We start from the raw sequence: 19,692 nt of genomic DNA on the forward strand, positions 1-19,692 counted from the left end.
CTTTATCGAGATGCACCAAGGTTTTGTATTACTTGTAATGCACTGGTTCTTGGTTTTACAATAGTACAGATCTTTTTTAGAAATTAGAAACAGTCTATCGCTACGCTTTATATGATGCCCCTGGGGCGTTGTTATACATTTTCCGCTCCAGGATGTCAATTTTGAATAGCACCTGTATGTTTTACTATATGGAGTCTGGTGCTAGCGAATATTCAAGTGCCAATGTGTTAGGGTATTTAACGCACCGTGGTTTTTGGTTTTTCAAAAAAAAACATCTACAGTGCACCATGTTATATGGAGCTCTGGTGCATGTATTAATAAGAAATCATTGGTGCACTTTAGTAATATAGATGCATTGTCAAAGAAACATATGCTAAAATATCTGCCTGCCCACCTTCGCTAGTGACCTCTATTACAAATGTATTTTTGGCATATTTTTATAGGGGCCTCTAAAAAAACCTTTGCTAGAAGGTATTTTCCTTGTAGTGGCTTCTCTTCCCTACCACACTTTAAAACCCTATCAGACATAAGTTCTAGCCATTGTATCAACTACACATCCAATTGTTGAGGTGACACTGGGTGACTAGATGTAAGAGATAGCCCTCTCTGGGTTGGAAGGGCTAGCCTCCAATCTAAAAGTTTTAAAGTCTGGTTCAATGGTTACCTCAATAATTTCCCTTCATATGCAGGGTAATTTTTTATTGATAACATTTTGGCGTTGTTTCTGGGGAGGCAAAGGCATCAAGTCAATTTTCTTGGAAGAATGGCCATGTTCAGATTTGATTTTTAATAGTGAGCATAAGTTAGACATAAAAGAGGTTGTGGATCTTTCACCAGGTGACTCCATTAGGAGTGAGATCAAGAGGTCAAAGTGTTAATGGTGACTCCATTTTCCAAAGAAGATCCTGGTCACTCCACTGGCCTTAATAATCAAGGTGATTTCACTGGGAAGTTTTGGCTTCTAGAAGAATCTACACTAGAAGGAATCCAAACCCTAATCCACCAAAAATACTTTCAATCTAGAAAAAAATATTTTGTAAATGAAAATATAAAGTTGAAGTAAGTAATGTTAAATATGAAAAATCTATTTCATTACCTAAAGAGGTCAAAAGTATAGAAGATATCACTTTTGATATTAAATTAGAGTTTGATCTATCAGAAGCACTATTTGATGAAAGAAGGTTTAGGTCTTATATTCCAAAGTATTTTTTCAAGAGCCTAGATTGTCATAGCAAGAAAAATATATTTTCTAGAGTAGCCTGATCTCCAAGCTCAAGGAACAATTGGATTATATAAGAACCCTTAGTCTGGTTCAATGGTTACCTCAATAATTTCCCTTCACAAGCAGGGTAATTTTTGAGTATAGGTAATAGTATGAATCATTGGTAAAAACACTACATAACTTGTCCTCACATAGTCCATGCATTTCAAATTATCCATTATGTAGTAGAGTTATAAAATATATATTTTGCATTAACTTAGGGTTTTGATTTGAAATGAGTTTATTCAATTAATAAGAATAAAATAAAAATCTACATGTCTCTAAATTTCTATAAGATATCAACTTAATTTCACATTTTCTTAACCATCACTATATGTCATTGCCAATAAGACATCCCACCAAGACATATTTTTGTATCTCTTCACTATTACAATGAGCACATATTTTGTATCTAAATAAAAGGTATACTTCAATAATATACAAAAGAATATAAATCATATTTTTTTGCAAGGCATGATATTTGTCATAGAGCTAAGGTCCTTTGTCTCTATATCCTACTCTTGGAAATATGTTACTTCTACATATGTTCATTTATTATTTTTCTTTGTAACTAAATAAAGATTGATTTCATAAATGCATCAACAAGAGCCTTGTAATTAATATTGTACTCCATATTATTATTGTAATATTCTCAAGAAATGAGGATTTATTTCATAAATTGATCATCAAGAAATTTATAATTTTTGTTGGAAATAATAGCATCTCTAATGCATTCTAATTATAGTATTATTATATCTTGTTGTCATATGAAGCTTTTTAAGGGTATCACTTTGCATTACCATTACATCAATGTTTTCATTTAGAAACCAAGGTATTGACTATTGGGAATCACTTTTTGCTAAGTCACTAGGCCTAGGCAATATCACACATTTTGAAATAGGGTTTTACTCTTCTGAGCCAAGTTGCAATGGAGTCAACATGATTATAGATTCAACAACCGTTAACTTTTAATATCTTGTAAGGATGTTTCTAATTGACATTTTTTATGTAAATAATGGACAATGCTAAACTTGATTTATGGTTTAAGATATATTAAATGACTTATCATGAATCATATAATATCCCATCATAAGCTATAAATATTCCATGTATTGTATCCTAAGCATTAATGAAAAAGAAGTATTATTGTAACATTGCATTGTAAGAATCATGATAAGAAAAATTGTCTCCTAAAATAGAACCATGCATCCATATTCATCAAACAATTGGCCAACTTATACATTAATTAATAGAGATATGTCCACTCGTAGTATACTAATCATTGGAAAAGTTTCTATATGAGTTGTCTTCACATAGTCCATGTATTTCGTATTCTCTATTATGTGGCAGAGTTGTGAAATATATTACTTGCATTAAGTCACACAAATTTTAAATGAAGTTTTTGAATTATTCATAGAAATAAGGACTACGTATTTCATATTCTCTATTATGTAACAGAGTTGTGAAATATATTATTTGCATTAAGTCACCCAAATTTTAAATGAAGTTTTTGAATCGTTCATAGAAATAAAATAAACATTTGCATGTTATTGGCTTTACAACCCACCATATAAATATTTGTTCATTTAGTCAACTAGTATATTTGCAACACAATTGTGAAAGGACTTTTTTCAAAAGCGGAGTTTGAAATTTGCATTGTAATAGTTTCCATAAGATATCATCTTAATTTTGTATTTTCTTATTTTATTTTTATATACTATTATTTTGAATTGCTTGAGCCAAAAAGAGGTTGAACAAGGTTATCACTAACTCTACTTGGATCAATGATTATTTTCTTAAATATCAATGGTTCTACTATGTAATACTTGTCAGTAGAAGGTCAAGTAGCATATAAATGGTGTCTAGTTTATTTTGTAAATATGTATTGTATGTCATTTGTGTTGGGATAAGAAGTAAACTGTACAATACAGTCTCTCTAATAGTACATTGTACAGTATTGTTGTTGATGATTGCATTTAACACAATCAATCATTTTGTCTTTTATCCATACAAATGCACCTAAAAAATAGCTAGTTTCTATTTTCAAATGTCGATTTCTCATATAATTCAAGTTCACCATCCATAACCAATCATTCAATTTCTCCAAGATCTCAAATCCAAACAGAATGAATTACAAAATTCACTCTAAAACACATCATTTCTTAAAATAGGATTGAATAGCCATTGTCTACCATGAAAGGCCAAATACTGCACATAACTAGAGTTCAACAACCATAAACAATCAACAAATTTCTCATAAGATCTTAAACCCAAATTGCTTCTCAACTTATAATAATTGAAGTTCATTTTAAACAAAAAAATTAGTTTTCTTTAGTGGTAGAAAATATCTTACCATTAACCAGCCCTTAGAAAATAAAACTAAGACCACAACCCACTTCAATTCCCAATACTCACCACACTATACACGTTTCTATTGCTTCTGAATCTACAATACTTGAATGTAGAAAGCCAAAATATCCCTATAAACATGATGAAAACTTTAAAAGATAACATATATGTATCTTAAAACAATTCACTCTACAACAATGATTTTAATCTCAATGCTATGTCATATAATTCACAATCCATTAATGTACCATCGACAATTCACTTGCAGGGTTTCTTTTTCTTTTTCTAGGTTCAAGCAGAAGCACAAATCATGAAAATTTCGACTATAACATAAATTCTTTTAGATCTCTACTACTTCAAAAGATCTATCAGAGAACCAAATAATGTGTACAACCTATCCAAACCTAAATTATGAACATCAGTTGATTAGCATCAATCATTAATGGTTCTAGGAAATCCACATAACAATTTGAGAATGGTGACATAGTTTATGAAGTTAATGTTAGAGAAAAAAATTAATGCGAGGACGTATGTCCTTTCTAAACTCACTTCATTTTCATTTGCATCTAGCATATGCAATTTAGCCAAACTAAAGTGATGAACAATAACATTATTAATCGCTAAAAATACAAGAATTAACTTGTAAATGCCTCTTCACATAATAACTTGAATTATTTAATAAGCTTGACTTCATACCAAGATTCATATCAAAAATCCATGGGGCCACATTGTTGGGACACTTATGTTGTAAATTTCAAACACTAGGCAATGAAGTAATGTATTAATTATGTAAGTGATTCAAAACATCAAACAATAAGGCCTTGAAAATCAAGTTTTTTATTATATTAAAAGATATATATCTCTATTTCCTATGTTCAACATTATAATTGGCACACAAATAGAAAGTGAATAGCAAATTTATATGAAAGTAAAAAGAGGGAAACTCATCACTATAGTCCCTAATGCGAACTAATAACCACATAACAAATATCATTATCCACCATCATTAATTTGATGTACAACCATTTACAAGAAACATTCTCCTCAGATAAGATATTTCTAAAAAGTTAATAATCATTCAACAATTCTTGTATATGAAAAAGGATAAAGAATACTTCCTTAAAACTAATAGCTAGATTTCCTTTAAAAACTTCCCCTTTAATACCATCCTGATTTACCTACTTATTGATGCAAAAATAGGTAATTAAAAGTCTCGCTCTTAAATAAAAAATTAAGTGACCAAAGCAAATTAGTTATATTACAGTGCAAACAAACGAATAAAAAATCGCTAGGATAAAATTAAGTCACTAAAGCAAATTAGTTATATTATAGTGCAAATGAACTAGTAAAAAATTACTAGGATATTTGAAGATTTATGTGGAATTGATCTTGATTCTGAGAGATTAGAAATAATCTCTCACAGCAGACATTTTTGACTCTGGACGAATCTACACCAAAACTAGTAAAGACATTTTTGACTCTCGGCGTTTGGATTCTACACCACAACTTGAAAAAGGAAAAAAAAAAAAGATGCGAATGAAATAATAGTCTACTCTAGTAAAATCATCTTCCACATTGCCAAACTTAAACCATCAATCCTAATATACTTTAAAAAATAACATCAGACGCAATTCCTAATATAAATTGACAAAAAATAGCTACATACAGATCCCCAAAGCCTGCTTTAATAGACCAATCATGCTCATAGTGTACTGCGAGATGCTTAACTATTAAGAAGTGTATTCTACTAAGAGACGTTTAAATATTTAGAAATCTTTGGCATAAATCCCATTTATATCTCTACTCCTCAGCTGTGAGATGCTTAGCATTTGGAAGCATATTGATATAGATTTATTTGGATTTATGAAGCACACATAGCATAGCCTTTTGCAATTACGACCTTAATAAACCACTTATAACTATACTTCTTTAGTGTGAAATGCTTGGTTATTTAACATTCTATCACTATCAATTAGATCTATTATGTCACGATCCTATAGACCCGGCACAGTTACAATTAAATGCCAAGAACATCAATATCTAAATTTATTATACACCATGAACATCAATTGGAAGGGTTTATTTTTGTAGTTCCTATGGTTTAAATCATAATATAAGGAAAGTTGACTTCATAATGCACTTTGTGTCAGTTGACTTCATAATGCAACGAAAGGCATTACTTTAGTATCCTTTTTCGCTTTACTAAATATTATTTAATCAATTTTGAAATTTAATATTTATATTTTTTTATTATTCATATATATATAGTAATTAAAAAAATTAAGTAATAATGTTATTAGGTGAAAATTAATTATAATCATGATCGTGTTTCATTATTTAAAATATTTTGAGAAAAGTTTTCAGCGGAAATCACATAATAATATATTTGCCAAAGGTTTCAATTGACCAGGAAACAGCTATATTTGACCAAGAAACAGCGATATTTCACTGAGGGATAGGGCCATTCAATTAATTCAAAAGTTTGTTTTGTTAACTTTATTACTATATTGGAATAAATTTAATTGTTCATATTAAATGAGTATAAACTAATAATAGATTTATTATTATTATTAAAATTATATAGAATAAATATATACTAATATTAAAAGGCAACTTAGTTAGATATTAAATCAAAGGACCTCACAGAATTGACTAGGTGGCAATTTCTTACTAAAATTATTATAAAGTTATTAGTTAAATTCATTTTTGAATTCTTATTCATTTATATTAAAGATATAATGGGATAATTAGCATCATTCATTAAATTTCTTCATTAAGGTGAAACTTATTATATTAATTATTACACCATACTAATAATTAACTAAGGCTTAATTTGACTTTTAATAAATTTATTATTACTATTAAAGCTATACAGATTAAAAACAAAATAATATTATTAATATTAAATGAAATAATAAGAAAATTATTAAGGGTCAACTTACCTAGTTAGTTAGATAATGGCAATTTCTTAAAGTTATTGAGGAACTTAAATCATTAATATTATATGAAATAATAACCAAATTTTTTTAATAAAAGTTTATTTAAGTAGGTTAACTAATTGAACTCATACTAAATTAAAGAAATCTAATAGTATGGAATATGAAGTAAATTTTTCTAATTAAAAACAACTAGGAAATTAAATTAAAATCAATAAAAAATTAATGAGAAAGAATATAGTTATTTCTAATAGGTTAGTTAATTCATTATTAATTATATCCAAAGGGGTTGGTAAGATCAATAGTTCACAACTTTGAAATTCCTTCATCAATTTTCCTCGTCATTTATAGCCATTGGATGATATGCTTTCTCTATTTAAATTGTTGCCATGATCTGGTTCTTCAACTTTTTCTAACGATGAACCACATTTGTTGGTTCGAAGATGAAGATGAACCACACTTGTTGGTTCAGAGATGAACCACCACACTTGTTGGTTCGAAACACGTCGACAAATGTATTATTATGTGATTTCCGCCGAAAACTCTCCTCAAAATACTTGACATGGATCACATAAGCCTAAATTCAACTATTTAAAATATTTTAATAAAATTTATTTTAATTTATTAAATATTAAAAACATTTATGGTAAATCTCAATTTTTTTCACCTCTATTATCTCATAAATATAAGTTTATATTTTGTGTTATTATTTGTTTCCTAAAATATAAAGAATTTTTAGATATTATTTAATTTTATTTATAACTCAATATAAAGATGTGTAATTTCTTCAATTTTTAATTTTAAGTTAAATGTTGTTTTAAAAAAAAAAAAAAATCTAAACAAAAAATTATATATATATATATATATCATTCTTCTCATTATGTTCACTCAATAAGTTTTTGATATTAAAAAGAGATGTAAAAATATTTTTTTTTTGCTAAGTAAGTTTAATCTATTAAGAGAAGAAAAAAGATATTTACAGAGTGGTTCTGGCTGTAAAGGAAAACAGCCTATCTCAGCTTGCCGAAGAACTAGTTCTAAGACTGCCCCAACAGAGGGGAAACCAGTCTGATAGTGCGGGAATTACAAAAAAGAGGACATCATTGAACATTTGCCACAGTTTTCTGGAAAGTGCTAAGAAAACAACATAAAACCAGCAATTCATCCTCCTGGATGCGCCTACGTGGACAAAAAAGAAGTAGAACCAAAAGTTAGATGAAGTGCCACCTGGCATTGGTAATTTTGTTGATGAACTCCTCCGTGGCAGGTTCCTCCACTATCGGGCAGCTCCAATCTTCGCGGTTGTCTGGCTGAGATTGCTCGCCTTCTCCTCTTCCTTCAACCAGCTGCGTGTCCTCCTCGTTCATCTTGCGCTTCTCCATGGCTGGCGTGGCAAGCTGAGGCTCTGAATCCTCATGCCTTTCCCGCACAACCTCCTTCCCTTTTCGTTTGGGTTGTCCACCATGCGCAATTTCCTTGTCTTTGTTTGCATTCTGCTAAGCTCTGTGTTGACTGGGTTCTGCTTTAAGCGTATCGCTCCCGGGGAAGGGCATCTGGGTGCTCTAAGCCGCTTCCTCAGAGAAGGAGATGGAAATGGTTGCCGTGATAATTGGCTGATTGAGAGTGTTGCGGAAGTGGAAGAGCGTGGTATGGGGGGGTGATGCTGGGGCAGAGGGAAGGGAGCTGAGCATAGGCCTGCTCTACACCATCCGCTTCTGGTATTGGGATAGCGAGGATTTTCCGCAGAGGAAGAGGGAGAGCCCAAGGTGCTTCCCCTCCTGACCTGTTGTCGAGAACTTCCGCCCCTCGAGCCGCCCCTTCTACTGATCAAACGTTGTCGCACCATGATGGGATAAGGAACAGAGAGAGCGCAAAGGTACTCTGAGAGTGGAAAGAAGAGCAAATTAGGAGCAGGCGGAGGGCGCGACTCAAAAGCCAAGCATAACCCAACAGCCTCCCATAACCCACCTTCGCCAAACCATCGATGCATATGGAGCTTCTAGACGAGTCTGTTGCAATACATGAATTTAACTTCAACCGCCTCTCCTCGGCTATCCCCCGCCATTACTCCTGCATTGAATGGAGCCGAAGCCCAACTTGGCCTGAAGCATGCGGAGGTGATGGTCCGTTCCGTGTTCAGATTGTGCATGTCGTCTTCCCAATGCGTGAAGCCATGTGATCTCCCCTTCCTCTGTATTAGACGCGTCCCTTCCTTATCCAGGTGGTGCTGGGCTGGCAGGTGTCATCCAGCTTTGCCGCACCCCTGTCCCATCACCTTAACTGTCAGTTGAAGCACCCGCATCCGAGGGAGATGTAAAAATATTTCATTGTAACTATCAACCATAAATAAAATACTTTGACGTTTATGTAAAATAACATAATTAACCTTGAGAGAGTTATTTTAACTGTTGTTAAAGCACCTTTGTTATAGAGAGGTCATGGCTTGATTGAGCCTATAGAAAGTGATCCTTAATATTCTCCTCATTACGTTCACTCGATAAGTTTTTGATATTAAAAGAAGAAGTAAATATATTTCATTGTAACTATCAACCATAAATAAAATACTTTGGCGTCTATGTAAAATAACATAATTACCCTTGAGAGAGTTATTTCCACTGTTGTTAAAGCACATTTTCTATAGAAAGATCATGGTGTGGTTGAGTCACAGATCTTAAGGTCCTTGAACCACATAGGCAAAAATGTAAAACAACATAAATACCCATATATATATATATATATATATATATATATATATATATAACTTTAATCATCATCATCATCATATATAACTTTAATCATCATCATCATCATATATTCTAATACTTCAAAAGAAAAAATAATTGAAAAAAAAAAAAAAAGCAATTACTTCTTCATAATAAGAGGGAGATGTGTGATTCCTTTAACTTTTAATATAAAATTAATATGTGGTTTAAAAAATATTAATAATAATGAAACAAATTCAATGTGTCATAAATAAAATATTTCAATATACAAAGTTAAATAGTATTGAAAACATGAACTAACTAATATTGAGGAGCAGCTCTGCAATAAATCAAATCTTGCACTTTCATTCAATTCTGTTAAACACACATGGACAGCAAGGACAATATGAATGATAAATCATGAGAGTACAATTTTTATTAACAAAAGATATACATTTATAGTACATTATGTGACTCTTGGGTTTCACATCCCAAGGTCTCTTGGACTACTTAGTCTATTCAGCTTCCACACTAACCCATTTAGGATTAGGTGTCCAACATTCCCCCCCCTTAATCCGAAGGGTTATGTATGAGTCCAAGAAGAGAGCTGTAATACAAAATGTGCAAAAAATGCATGGCAGCACAAGGCTGAATGTGCTCTCTGAAATGTTGGTATAAAGGGTGGTGGTTTAAGGATGACCACCAACACTGGAACGCTTAGTGCAGTTCCCGGAACTCTTCCAAAACTGGCAAGAAGCTGAAGTCTTCTACTAGAGGAAGTGATCCTATTGTTTTAAAGAGGGAAACCTTCAACCATGAAAGGGAGGTCTCACCCCGCATAAAAGGGAGAACTTCAACCTGAAAAGGGAAGTCTCAACCTGTGATGGTTTAAGGATGACCAACAACTCTGGAATGCTTAATGAAATTCCTGGAACTCTTCCAAAACTGGCAAGAAGCTGGAGTCTTCTGCTAGAGGAAGTGTTCTCAATTGTGTTCCTGGAATTCTTCCAAAACCGGCAAGAAGCTGAAGTCTTCTGCTAGAGGAAGTGTCCCAGATTGCCAACTGAAGGCATGTTCAGGGGCATCTTTTCTTCTGGCTACAACTCTGAATCTGGTATGGCAGGTTGTGGCTCAGGCTCGCTTGATGTGGCTTTGAAGCTTGTAGATGACCATCATTTCCCCCCGTGTCAGATACAAGGTGAGAGGATGGAGAAAACTCAACTGCAAGACTGTTCAATATTCTGGAACAAGTTTTGACATGTGTTTGGAATATCTTCTTGGCTGTTGATGCCCATTGCCAAGAAGTGATCCATCCAAGATGAATCTTTGTTCTTGCAGGACGTTTGTTTCTGAAGCATTTGTGTGAAGAATGACTGGTTTTATGACAGTGCTTACATGGATGAAGATCAAAACAGTGATCTTTCAAATGGCCAACTCGGTCATAGTGTTGGCATTTCACGATTTGTTGTTGTTGTTGTTGTTGTGGAAGAGGGGCAGAATCTGGAACAGCTGGAGGTGAACTGTCATGAGGAGCAGGTGAACTGTCATGAATGAATCCAGCACTCTGAAACTGAATGGGCTTGGCATGGTCTGGAATATGAAAGGACAAGTCCTTGTCATATCCAAGACCAGTTTTGTGCTTGTTGTGGACAAGTTGTTCCCAAGGTGTGATGATGGGCTTGGGAAGTGCTGACTGAGTTTTTGCATCTGCATGTACAACTGCTGCTTTATTTGAATGAACGGTAACATTATTGACTTGCTGTTGATGGGTTGCAGTCTCAATGTTCTGAACAAAAATAGGTTCAGAATGATGTCTATTTTGATGTAGCTCTTCTTGTTGTAGCTGTGATTCAATCTGCAAAAAATCAATCTTTTCCTGTGCATTTTGTAGACATGTCTGAATTTCTGAGAGAGATCCTATGTTGATTTGTAATGTGTCATCAACAGTAGATTGTATAAGAGTTTTCATGAACTCTAATACTTCACTGATTCTGGCCATTTTTCTTCAATGTCAGATTTACACCTTAAAAACTGATCACAATTATTACTTAATGCAGAAAAGTAATATCCACTTACAGTACTCAGCAATATCTTGTATAAATGTGCAGCAAATGAATCAGGGAATCAATGCATATATATGTAGACAGAAACTATAATGGGTTTTAAATACAATGGCACAATTGGGGCAGCAGCAACTGCAAACTTGCTTGAATCCTTCAAATACTCCTTCACTTTCTCGGCCAGTGGAAAAGAATAGTCAAGTTCAATAGCGACTGTAACCATTCATGACAACATGTGGAATAGCTACAATTGTGGGATTACAAATTCCCAGAGAAAGAATTGTACATAATCTCATAATCTTATGTGGAACAATGCAGATATATAAACCAAGTCAACATTGCAATTTCAAGGGTTTCATAGTATAATTTCTCCACCAGCTGATATAACTACCGACCAAAGATACTTGACTCACTACTCAACGCACATACCAGAAAACAAACCCGTCTTGTGGTAATGATATTAAAAGCTCTTGGTCGCTTGCCTTCAGTATAAGATGAGAAATGCTACCAAAAATAAAAAAAACTTTGATATCCAATGCACCACATAAAAATTCAATGCGCCATGGCAGATTCAAACTTCATTGTGGACTCTGCAAGTTGTTTACTTCTCTCCCCTTATAAACAACAAATATTTTCAGCGGGCAGCGATGAGTCGTTGTAGAAAATACAAAGTTGGCCTATGCAGGTCACGAACCAACTCTAGAAAGATTGCTTCAGGCCTGGAACCAACTGTCTTCTCAAATTAAAGCCACAGGACTGAAACGAAGTTTCTGAAAATGAACAGGCAAGAACTCCTCGACTTCAATCACCAAAAATCATTTAACCAATTCAACGTGGCATCTCTAAAAGAGTCTGCTACAGCAAAGATAATATGGACTTGTGGAAAATACAACTCATTGTTCGATGCATTCGACCTTCCAACAATAATTTATCAGCCACCAAAGTATGCACTCGGCCTTTAGATATCAGTCCACCCTTATCAATAATGTTTAGTACTTATTTATTTGCTTCACACAGAGATATAACTAAAAAATAGCGATATCTGGAAACATAAGAGAAAACGGTACTGAAATATAGAACCTCGGTAGAAGTTTCAACTATATAAGATGAAGATTTCCCACTTTTGCAATACCCAGAAATTGTACCCAAGAGCAACCTTTTCCTTTGACATTGTACAGTAGTTGTTTCAACCACCTGAGTATGACAAGCTCGGTCTTCTGCAATTTTATGCCAATACGAGCTCCTAAATTCCACAAGGAACCCCCAAAGACAAACTCCCACAAGCCTTCAAACCAAACTTAGTCTCAGTTTATTCTGTCCTGGGACTTACGACAACAATTTTTTGAATCGTACCAAAATGACTAATGCAATTATACTTATGGTCTTCATGGCACTTTACATACCATAATTATACATATAAGGAGAGCACACTTGCCAACGAACTATTTCCAACAAACTCTGTAGATTGTTTTCAATGGAACGCGGCCTTAATAAGGAAAATAGCTCTAAAAAATTCAATGTGCCAGTCAAATATTTACGGCAAGACAACCTTCAAATGGTTGTCCATAAAAGCTTCAATAGAGAGCTTAAATTTTCACAATACCACCACTCAAATCAATGCATACCATGTCAGGAATATTCAACACATACTAGTATCTAACGCAATTCACGGTATTTAACAGGGACTAGCGATTAAAGGAAAAGCTAAGTTGAAAGCAAGCTTGTCGGAAGGTGCGATCTAGAATTGATAAAAGATTGATGCAATAACGCTGAATTGATAGCGTGGATGGAAGTGTTGAAGACGCAGTCCATTCTCTAGCAGAGCTCTGAGAATCGATTGGCAATTGAATCGATTTGCATCATTCGAATTGGTTCTGTTTATAAAACCCAGAATTAACTTCTTCCATTACATTAACCATTGAAATCGATATTCATACCATCTAAACAGATTTGGATTTTAATTCAACAGATTCAGTATTCCTCTCTACACGATTTCTTCTGCGTCAGGCAACTCCAGGTGTGAATTCACAGCATAATGCTCGCAAACAGAAATCGACCCTTTGAATGGCTGTCGGTGCTCTTTAAACAAAGCAGCGGGCAGAATCTACACGTCCCTTTTGTGGAAAGGCAGAGTCTCTTTACAAAGTCAAAAGTCATGAAGTCCCTTTTATAATATTATATATCATTCTTCCTTTCAAACCGTTCCTTTTCATCGTGCCAGAGGAACACGCATATAACACCAAAACTCCATAATAAAGAAAACAACGCACTGTCGTCTTCGCCTTCTCTCTCAAAAGCAAAAAAAAGAGAGGGCCAAGCCTACTGAAGCAAAAGCTCATTCATTTGTGCTATGAATCGAATCAACAGCCGCTTTGAATCACTTTCATATTCTCAAAATCCGGTGTCATATTCTTCTATAGCGTTCATGAGCTACAACAACAATTCCCGTTGCGTGTCGATGGATGTGAATAGTCATTCATGTGAAAAAAACAGCAGCATTGATACGCATTCATTTGAAACGCATTGAAACAGTCATTCATTTGAAACTAGGCAGCATTGATACCCATTCATTTGAAACGCATTGAAACAGTCATTCATTTGAAACCATTCGAATTGATACGAATTGATACCATTACATTCGGGCAGCATTTATTTGAAAAACGCATTCATTTGTACAAATACTCAAAGCAGCAAACGTATTTCAGGCAGCATGAAAAGCAGTTATGTCAGACGCAGGTGTCAGCGCATCCAGATGAACAGGCTACCAAAGTTTAGCAGAATGCAGGCTACGGTTTAATGCTAGGCGCAGGTACCATGTCAGGCGATGGTTTAATGGAATATGCAGAACAACAAACATTTATGGACAGACCTTCAGGCAGTCAGAGAGCAAATTATTACAACTGAGAAGATTCAGAATGGCAGAGAGAGGCCAAAAATGGCGCTGGAGAAATGACAAGTTAGCTGAGAAAATATTCATGAAATGATCTGCACATACACATAAGGGCCATAAAACAAATGGCTCAAAATAATTATGCAGGGCAGGAATACGCCTGCTCTGATACCATGTTAAACACAGATGGACATCAAGGACAATATGAATGATAAATCATGAGAGTACAATTTTTATTAACAAGAGATATACATTTGTAGTACATTATGTGACTCTTGGGTTTCACATCCCAAGGTCTCTTGGACTACTTAGTCTATTCAGCTTCCACACTAACCCATTTAGGATTAGGTGTCCAACAAATTCAACCATTTCTAGCACTATTGATATTTCCATCTCATTTTGATGGTTCAGTTATGATTTTTCTACTTCACTTATAATTTACCAAATCTTGATTTTTCTACTTCACTTAGAATTTCTCGCTTCACATTTTTCTACTTCACTTAGAATTTCTCACTTTGCTTACTTTTACCATAAAGGATATTAGTTGTCTGGTTTCCAATCTAGTAAATCCAAGCAAAAAAATGATATTATTATTTAATATGGTATAAGTCTCTTGAAGTTTATAATCCTCAATAAATTTCATTTGTCATATCTAATAGATCCCACCAAAAAAAAAATGATATTATTATTTAATATAGTATAAATCTCTTAAAGTTTATAATTCTTAGTCAATTTCATTTGTTATAAAAAAATTGATATTATTATTTAATATGGTATAAGTCTCTTAAATTTTATAATTTTTAGGCAATTTCATTTGTCATGATATGCATCACATTTTTGTAAAAATATTCAAATTTCTAATAATTTTGTATGGTCTTCTTATAAAATTTTGGCAATTTTCTTTTAGAAATAATGGAAATTAACAAATTTATTTTTTTAGAAAAAACATGGAAAATTAGCCCATCTTCCCTCATTAATTTAATAAAACAAAATCTATTTACCAAAAAAAATTAAGATATATTTAAAAATGATGATGATGATGTTTAACGTCCACTGAGACCAAACTTTGGTCTATTGGACCTAAAGAAACAAATTATTTAGTTTGATTTAAGATATTATTCCTATGCTCAAAAAGCTTGGAGAGAAGCCTCCCGAGCTCACTATAATTTTTACATTGTAGAAGGCTAGGAAGGTCAGTGTTGCGACAGAGATCATGAAACTGAGATCTAATGTGGTTGTACGCAGGGCACTCTAAGAGGAAGTGGTTTTCATCCTCGATGTTCCTATTCTCACAGAGATGACAGATCATTTCCATCCATGGTGCTTTAGGGACTGCCCAACAACCTGTTTCACTATGGAGCTCATGAGAGTTCGTTCTAATCTTCACTATATTAATTTTCTTCTTTGAGCTAGTTAAAACAGAGAGATACTTTTGATCTTCTAGGGTGGGGTTGATGACCTTCTTATAATAACTTAATTTTCTTTTAGTTGCTAAATCTTTCTCGCACCACATTTTTTCTTTGAACTTAAAAGTAACAATATTTTTGATGTTATTAATGTTTTGCGATGCATCATTCTCGTTGATCTCCCCATGGTTTAACCAGGCCCTCGTGTCTTTATACTACCCCTGCTTGAGCCTTAGGTGGTTTTGGCTGGAAGTTCAAGCTAGCTTAGGAAGTCTATGATCTCATATGTTATTGAGTTTGTGCTTGTACACCAGAAGCCTAGTCATAGCTAGGCTCTTGATAGGGGAAAAACCTACTTCTATCAGGAGAATAGGATAGGGTGTATTGCTTTTAATTTTCAGGTTATACGTTATAAAACGCTTCTGGATTTGCTCAATCTTTCTCCAGGATTCTCTAGAGACGTTGCAACCCCAGACCTCACATCCATATAAGATAACAAGAGTGACTAAAGTTTCAAAGAGGAAGTTCTTTTTATCCCACACTACGAGGTTTGTCGTTTTACAATTATTTTCAAGACCAAAATAAGCTTTCCATCCTCCATTAATCCTTTTCTCAATGCTATAGTCCCAGTTGAGCTTGTGATGAATATCAATTCCTAGGTACTTGTAAGAATACACTTTTGCCAAGTTATTATTGTCATACATAAAAATAGCCTAAGTGTCCTTCTTGGATTTGATAATCATAACTTTTGTTTTGTCAGTGTTAACAGTGATACCTGTGGTAGAGCAAAAATCCTTAAGAAGCCTAAGTTGCTTATCAAGATCAGATGGGCAACTTGCGAGAAGAACAATATTGTCAGCATAGAGAAGAAGGATGATGACTATCCCAACTAACATCGTGCCAGCACATCCTGCTTACTCTAAATAACCTTCAAGCTTGTCGATGTAAATGCCAAATAGGGTAGGGGAGAGGGGGGCAACCTTGTTTAACTCCGATATTACATTTAATATCTTTCGACCACCCCTCATTGATTTTTAGCTTGGCAATTACATTCTTGTATAACCTTATAGCGGCAGCTCTCAACTCGAAAGGAACCTTTAGCTCTTCTAATCTATTCCAAAGGTTGTTTCTAGGAACCGTATCGAAAGCCTTTCTAAAGTCCACAAAGCAACAAAAGAGGTTGGATTTATCATTACGACATTACTCCACAATGATCTTAAGCATAACGAGGTGGTCTGTTGTTGAGTGATGCCTTCTAAAACCTACTTGGCCTTTAGCCTGCTTACCTTCACTTTCAAGCCATAAGCTCAACTTCTTTTCCAAAATAATACCATATAACTTGGCTAAGAGAGGGTTGATCATAATTGTCCAATAATTAGAGGGGTTATTTGTATCCCCACTTTTAAAAATAGGGATAATGAGGCTCTCAGTCCATGGTTTAGGGAACCCTTGCTTGACTACTTGATTGAAAAGCTTGTGGATGTGGGGGATGAGGACAAGACCTCCTATTTTTAAGATTTCTACCTAGTAACCTTCAATGTCCTTAGCTTTCCCATTTGCCAGGCAATTAACCCCAAAATCAATGTCTTCTAATGAGAAAACTTCTTCCGTTGTGAGCAGGGTTTCAAAGTTATCCATGACATTTGGAGATTCATAGATCTTTTTAAGATAGGAATTCCAATCACGTAAAGCAATTTTATTATTATCATTAGTTTTCCTATTCAGAATCTGCCTCCAAAATTTCTTAGGAGCTACCTTAGAGAGGTGTAAGAGATTCTCTTGTCTTTTACGAATGTACTACCTCTTTTTCCTTTTAGTTAGGACTTTGTATATTTTTATCTTTCCCATTTTAAGAGATTCATCAACAACAGCCTTAATTGCTTTCCTTGCACTTTTACAATCTTTGTCATACCATGGGTTGGTTTTGCTATTTCTTTTATTATTTGAAACTTCAATTGAGAACTTGTTAATAGAATATGAGAGGGTTCTAGTAAAATTATGATATAGGTCTTCTATGTTGTCTATACTAGATAAAGGAAGCAAATTAGTTTTTAATTCATTTATAAAGATATCGTTTTTATTTCTATCAAATATTAAGTTCTTTTGGCTATAAGGATTATTTTCTATGGGATCTCTATGTATGACAAAATTGAGAGTTATAAGTAAAGGCCTATGATCAGAGTCATGCTCCTGGTCGTTTAAGATGTCAAAATTTATTATTTCATTGTATGAAGGGAGATCGGGAATAACATAGTCTACCACGCTGCTACCAAGCCCATGGATGCAAGTCATCTGGCTAGAGTTGGGCTACTTCTTTAGATCGTTGCAAATTATGAGATCCTGAGCACTACAGATCTTGACTAGCTCCGACCCAAACAAATTCTCCCCGAGGTCTTCAGAGCTCCTTTTGTACCTACTAGCCAGAGTAGGGTCTTCGTCTAACCAAGTCGATTAGGGTTGGAATGATTGCTTAGAAAATAGCTTGGTTGCTTGAAGTTCGAGCATTAAAGTCACCTATTAAAAGGATAATACCTTCATTCCTTAGGCCAGAAATATAATTCTCTAAACCATTGTAAGGACTATTTTTATCTAGATTCTTCTTCTTATAGAAGTTAGAATTGATGGGGGGGAATAACATATTGCTATATAGGTATTTTTATTATTAATGTCAGTGATCTCTATCCAACTATATTTATTGTAAGAGTCATTTTTATAAATCCTAGCATGGGGGGAGATGTTCTTCTTAATGTAACAAGCTATTCCCCCAATGCCTCTACGGGAGGATCGCTTGTTCTAGGTAGACCATAGCGTAAAGCTATCTATGTTAGGAATCTTAGATTCTTCGTGCTCCCAAGTTTCAACAAGCAAAATAATATCAACATCATTTGAGATTCAACATAGCTTGGGGCCTTTGTTCCATGGAAAACCCCGGCAGTTCCAAGAAAGAATCCGGAGCATGTTGAATTGCTATTTAGTACTATCTTTTTGGTTTCTATCTCGAATAAAGGCTTTTCTATTTCTGATTATTGCCCATTTTCCTTCCTTCCTAGCTTCTTTTACCTTTTGAACCTCCTTTCTTAATTCTACTTGATCTTCTGGAATAAGATCTTCATTTATAAATATTCTCGTTCCTTTTAGACTTAAGGTTTTTATTAAGTATGTCATACTTATGATCAGTAGAGCTCACCTTTGTTCGGATCAGTCTTCCTTTATTCTCAATTAATTTCCCCAACCTTGTTGCTTCTGTGAAACATGTTGTTTCAATTTGTAATCTATTATGTATTTGTCTGGGCTATGGCTAAAGTATCTTCATCTACCTCCTCTTTTAAACCGAAGATTATAAGGTTCAAGGCCCTTTTGTTATGCTCATGGTCTAATTCTATTAATTTTTTCATTTAATCTTTAATTGGTTTGATATCTAATTTATCTACCACATTATTTAGGGTGAGGTGGCTATTACCTTTTTCTTCTAGTTCTTTAATCATGTCATTCATTTTAAGACTCTAAAGTATCAGCATCTCCTTGTTGGGAAGTTTGGTTAGTATCTTGGTTTTGTTTTTCTATAACCTGCAACCTAGTCTCCATTGCCACCATTTTATTTTCCAATAGTTCTATTTTATTTTCTATTTGTTTTTGGATCGTGTCTTCAAGAGATGCAAATTTATTTTCCAGCATGGCTTCTAACTCTTTTTGTAGCTTGACTTCTCTTTCTTCTCTACGATTCTCTAAAGACTCTATATACTCATAAAGGCCTTGTAGAGTAACTGCGCTAGGTCTGCCTTTGGTAATCTTTGGTAGCTGTGGTGAAATATTCATACTTGAAAATATATGAGCAAATATGTATTAGAAAAAGATAAGGAATGTGTGCAGCTAATATCAGCAAACCTGACTGCAGATTGCACTTGCCCCAGCTTGGATTGGCCGCAGATCCAAATGTAAAAACCCACGAGTTTCTTTTGTGTCCAGGGCTGGCTTGAAGAATGACCAGTCAGACAAACATACCAAGAGACATTCCACTGTAGAACTCCACCAGATGTAAACCAAAAGAGAAAGGGCTTGTTCCAAGAGTGGGCTTCAGGATGATAACT

Source organism: Pinus tabuliformis, chromosome 4_2 (genome assembly GCF_031772625.1).
Source record: "Pinus tabuliformis cultivar Carrire ecotype Pingquan chromosome 4_2, CPIR1, whole genome shotgun sequence".
Lineage (NCBI taxonomy): Eukaryota > Viridiplantae > Streptophyta > Pinopsida > Pinales > Pinaceae > Pinus > Pinus tabuliformis.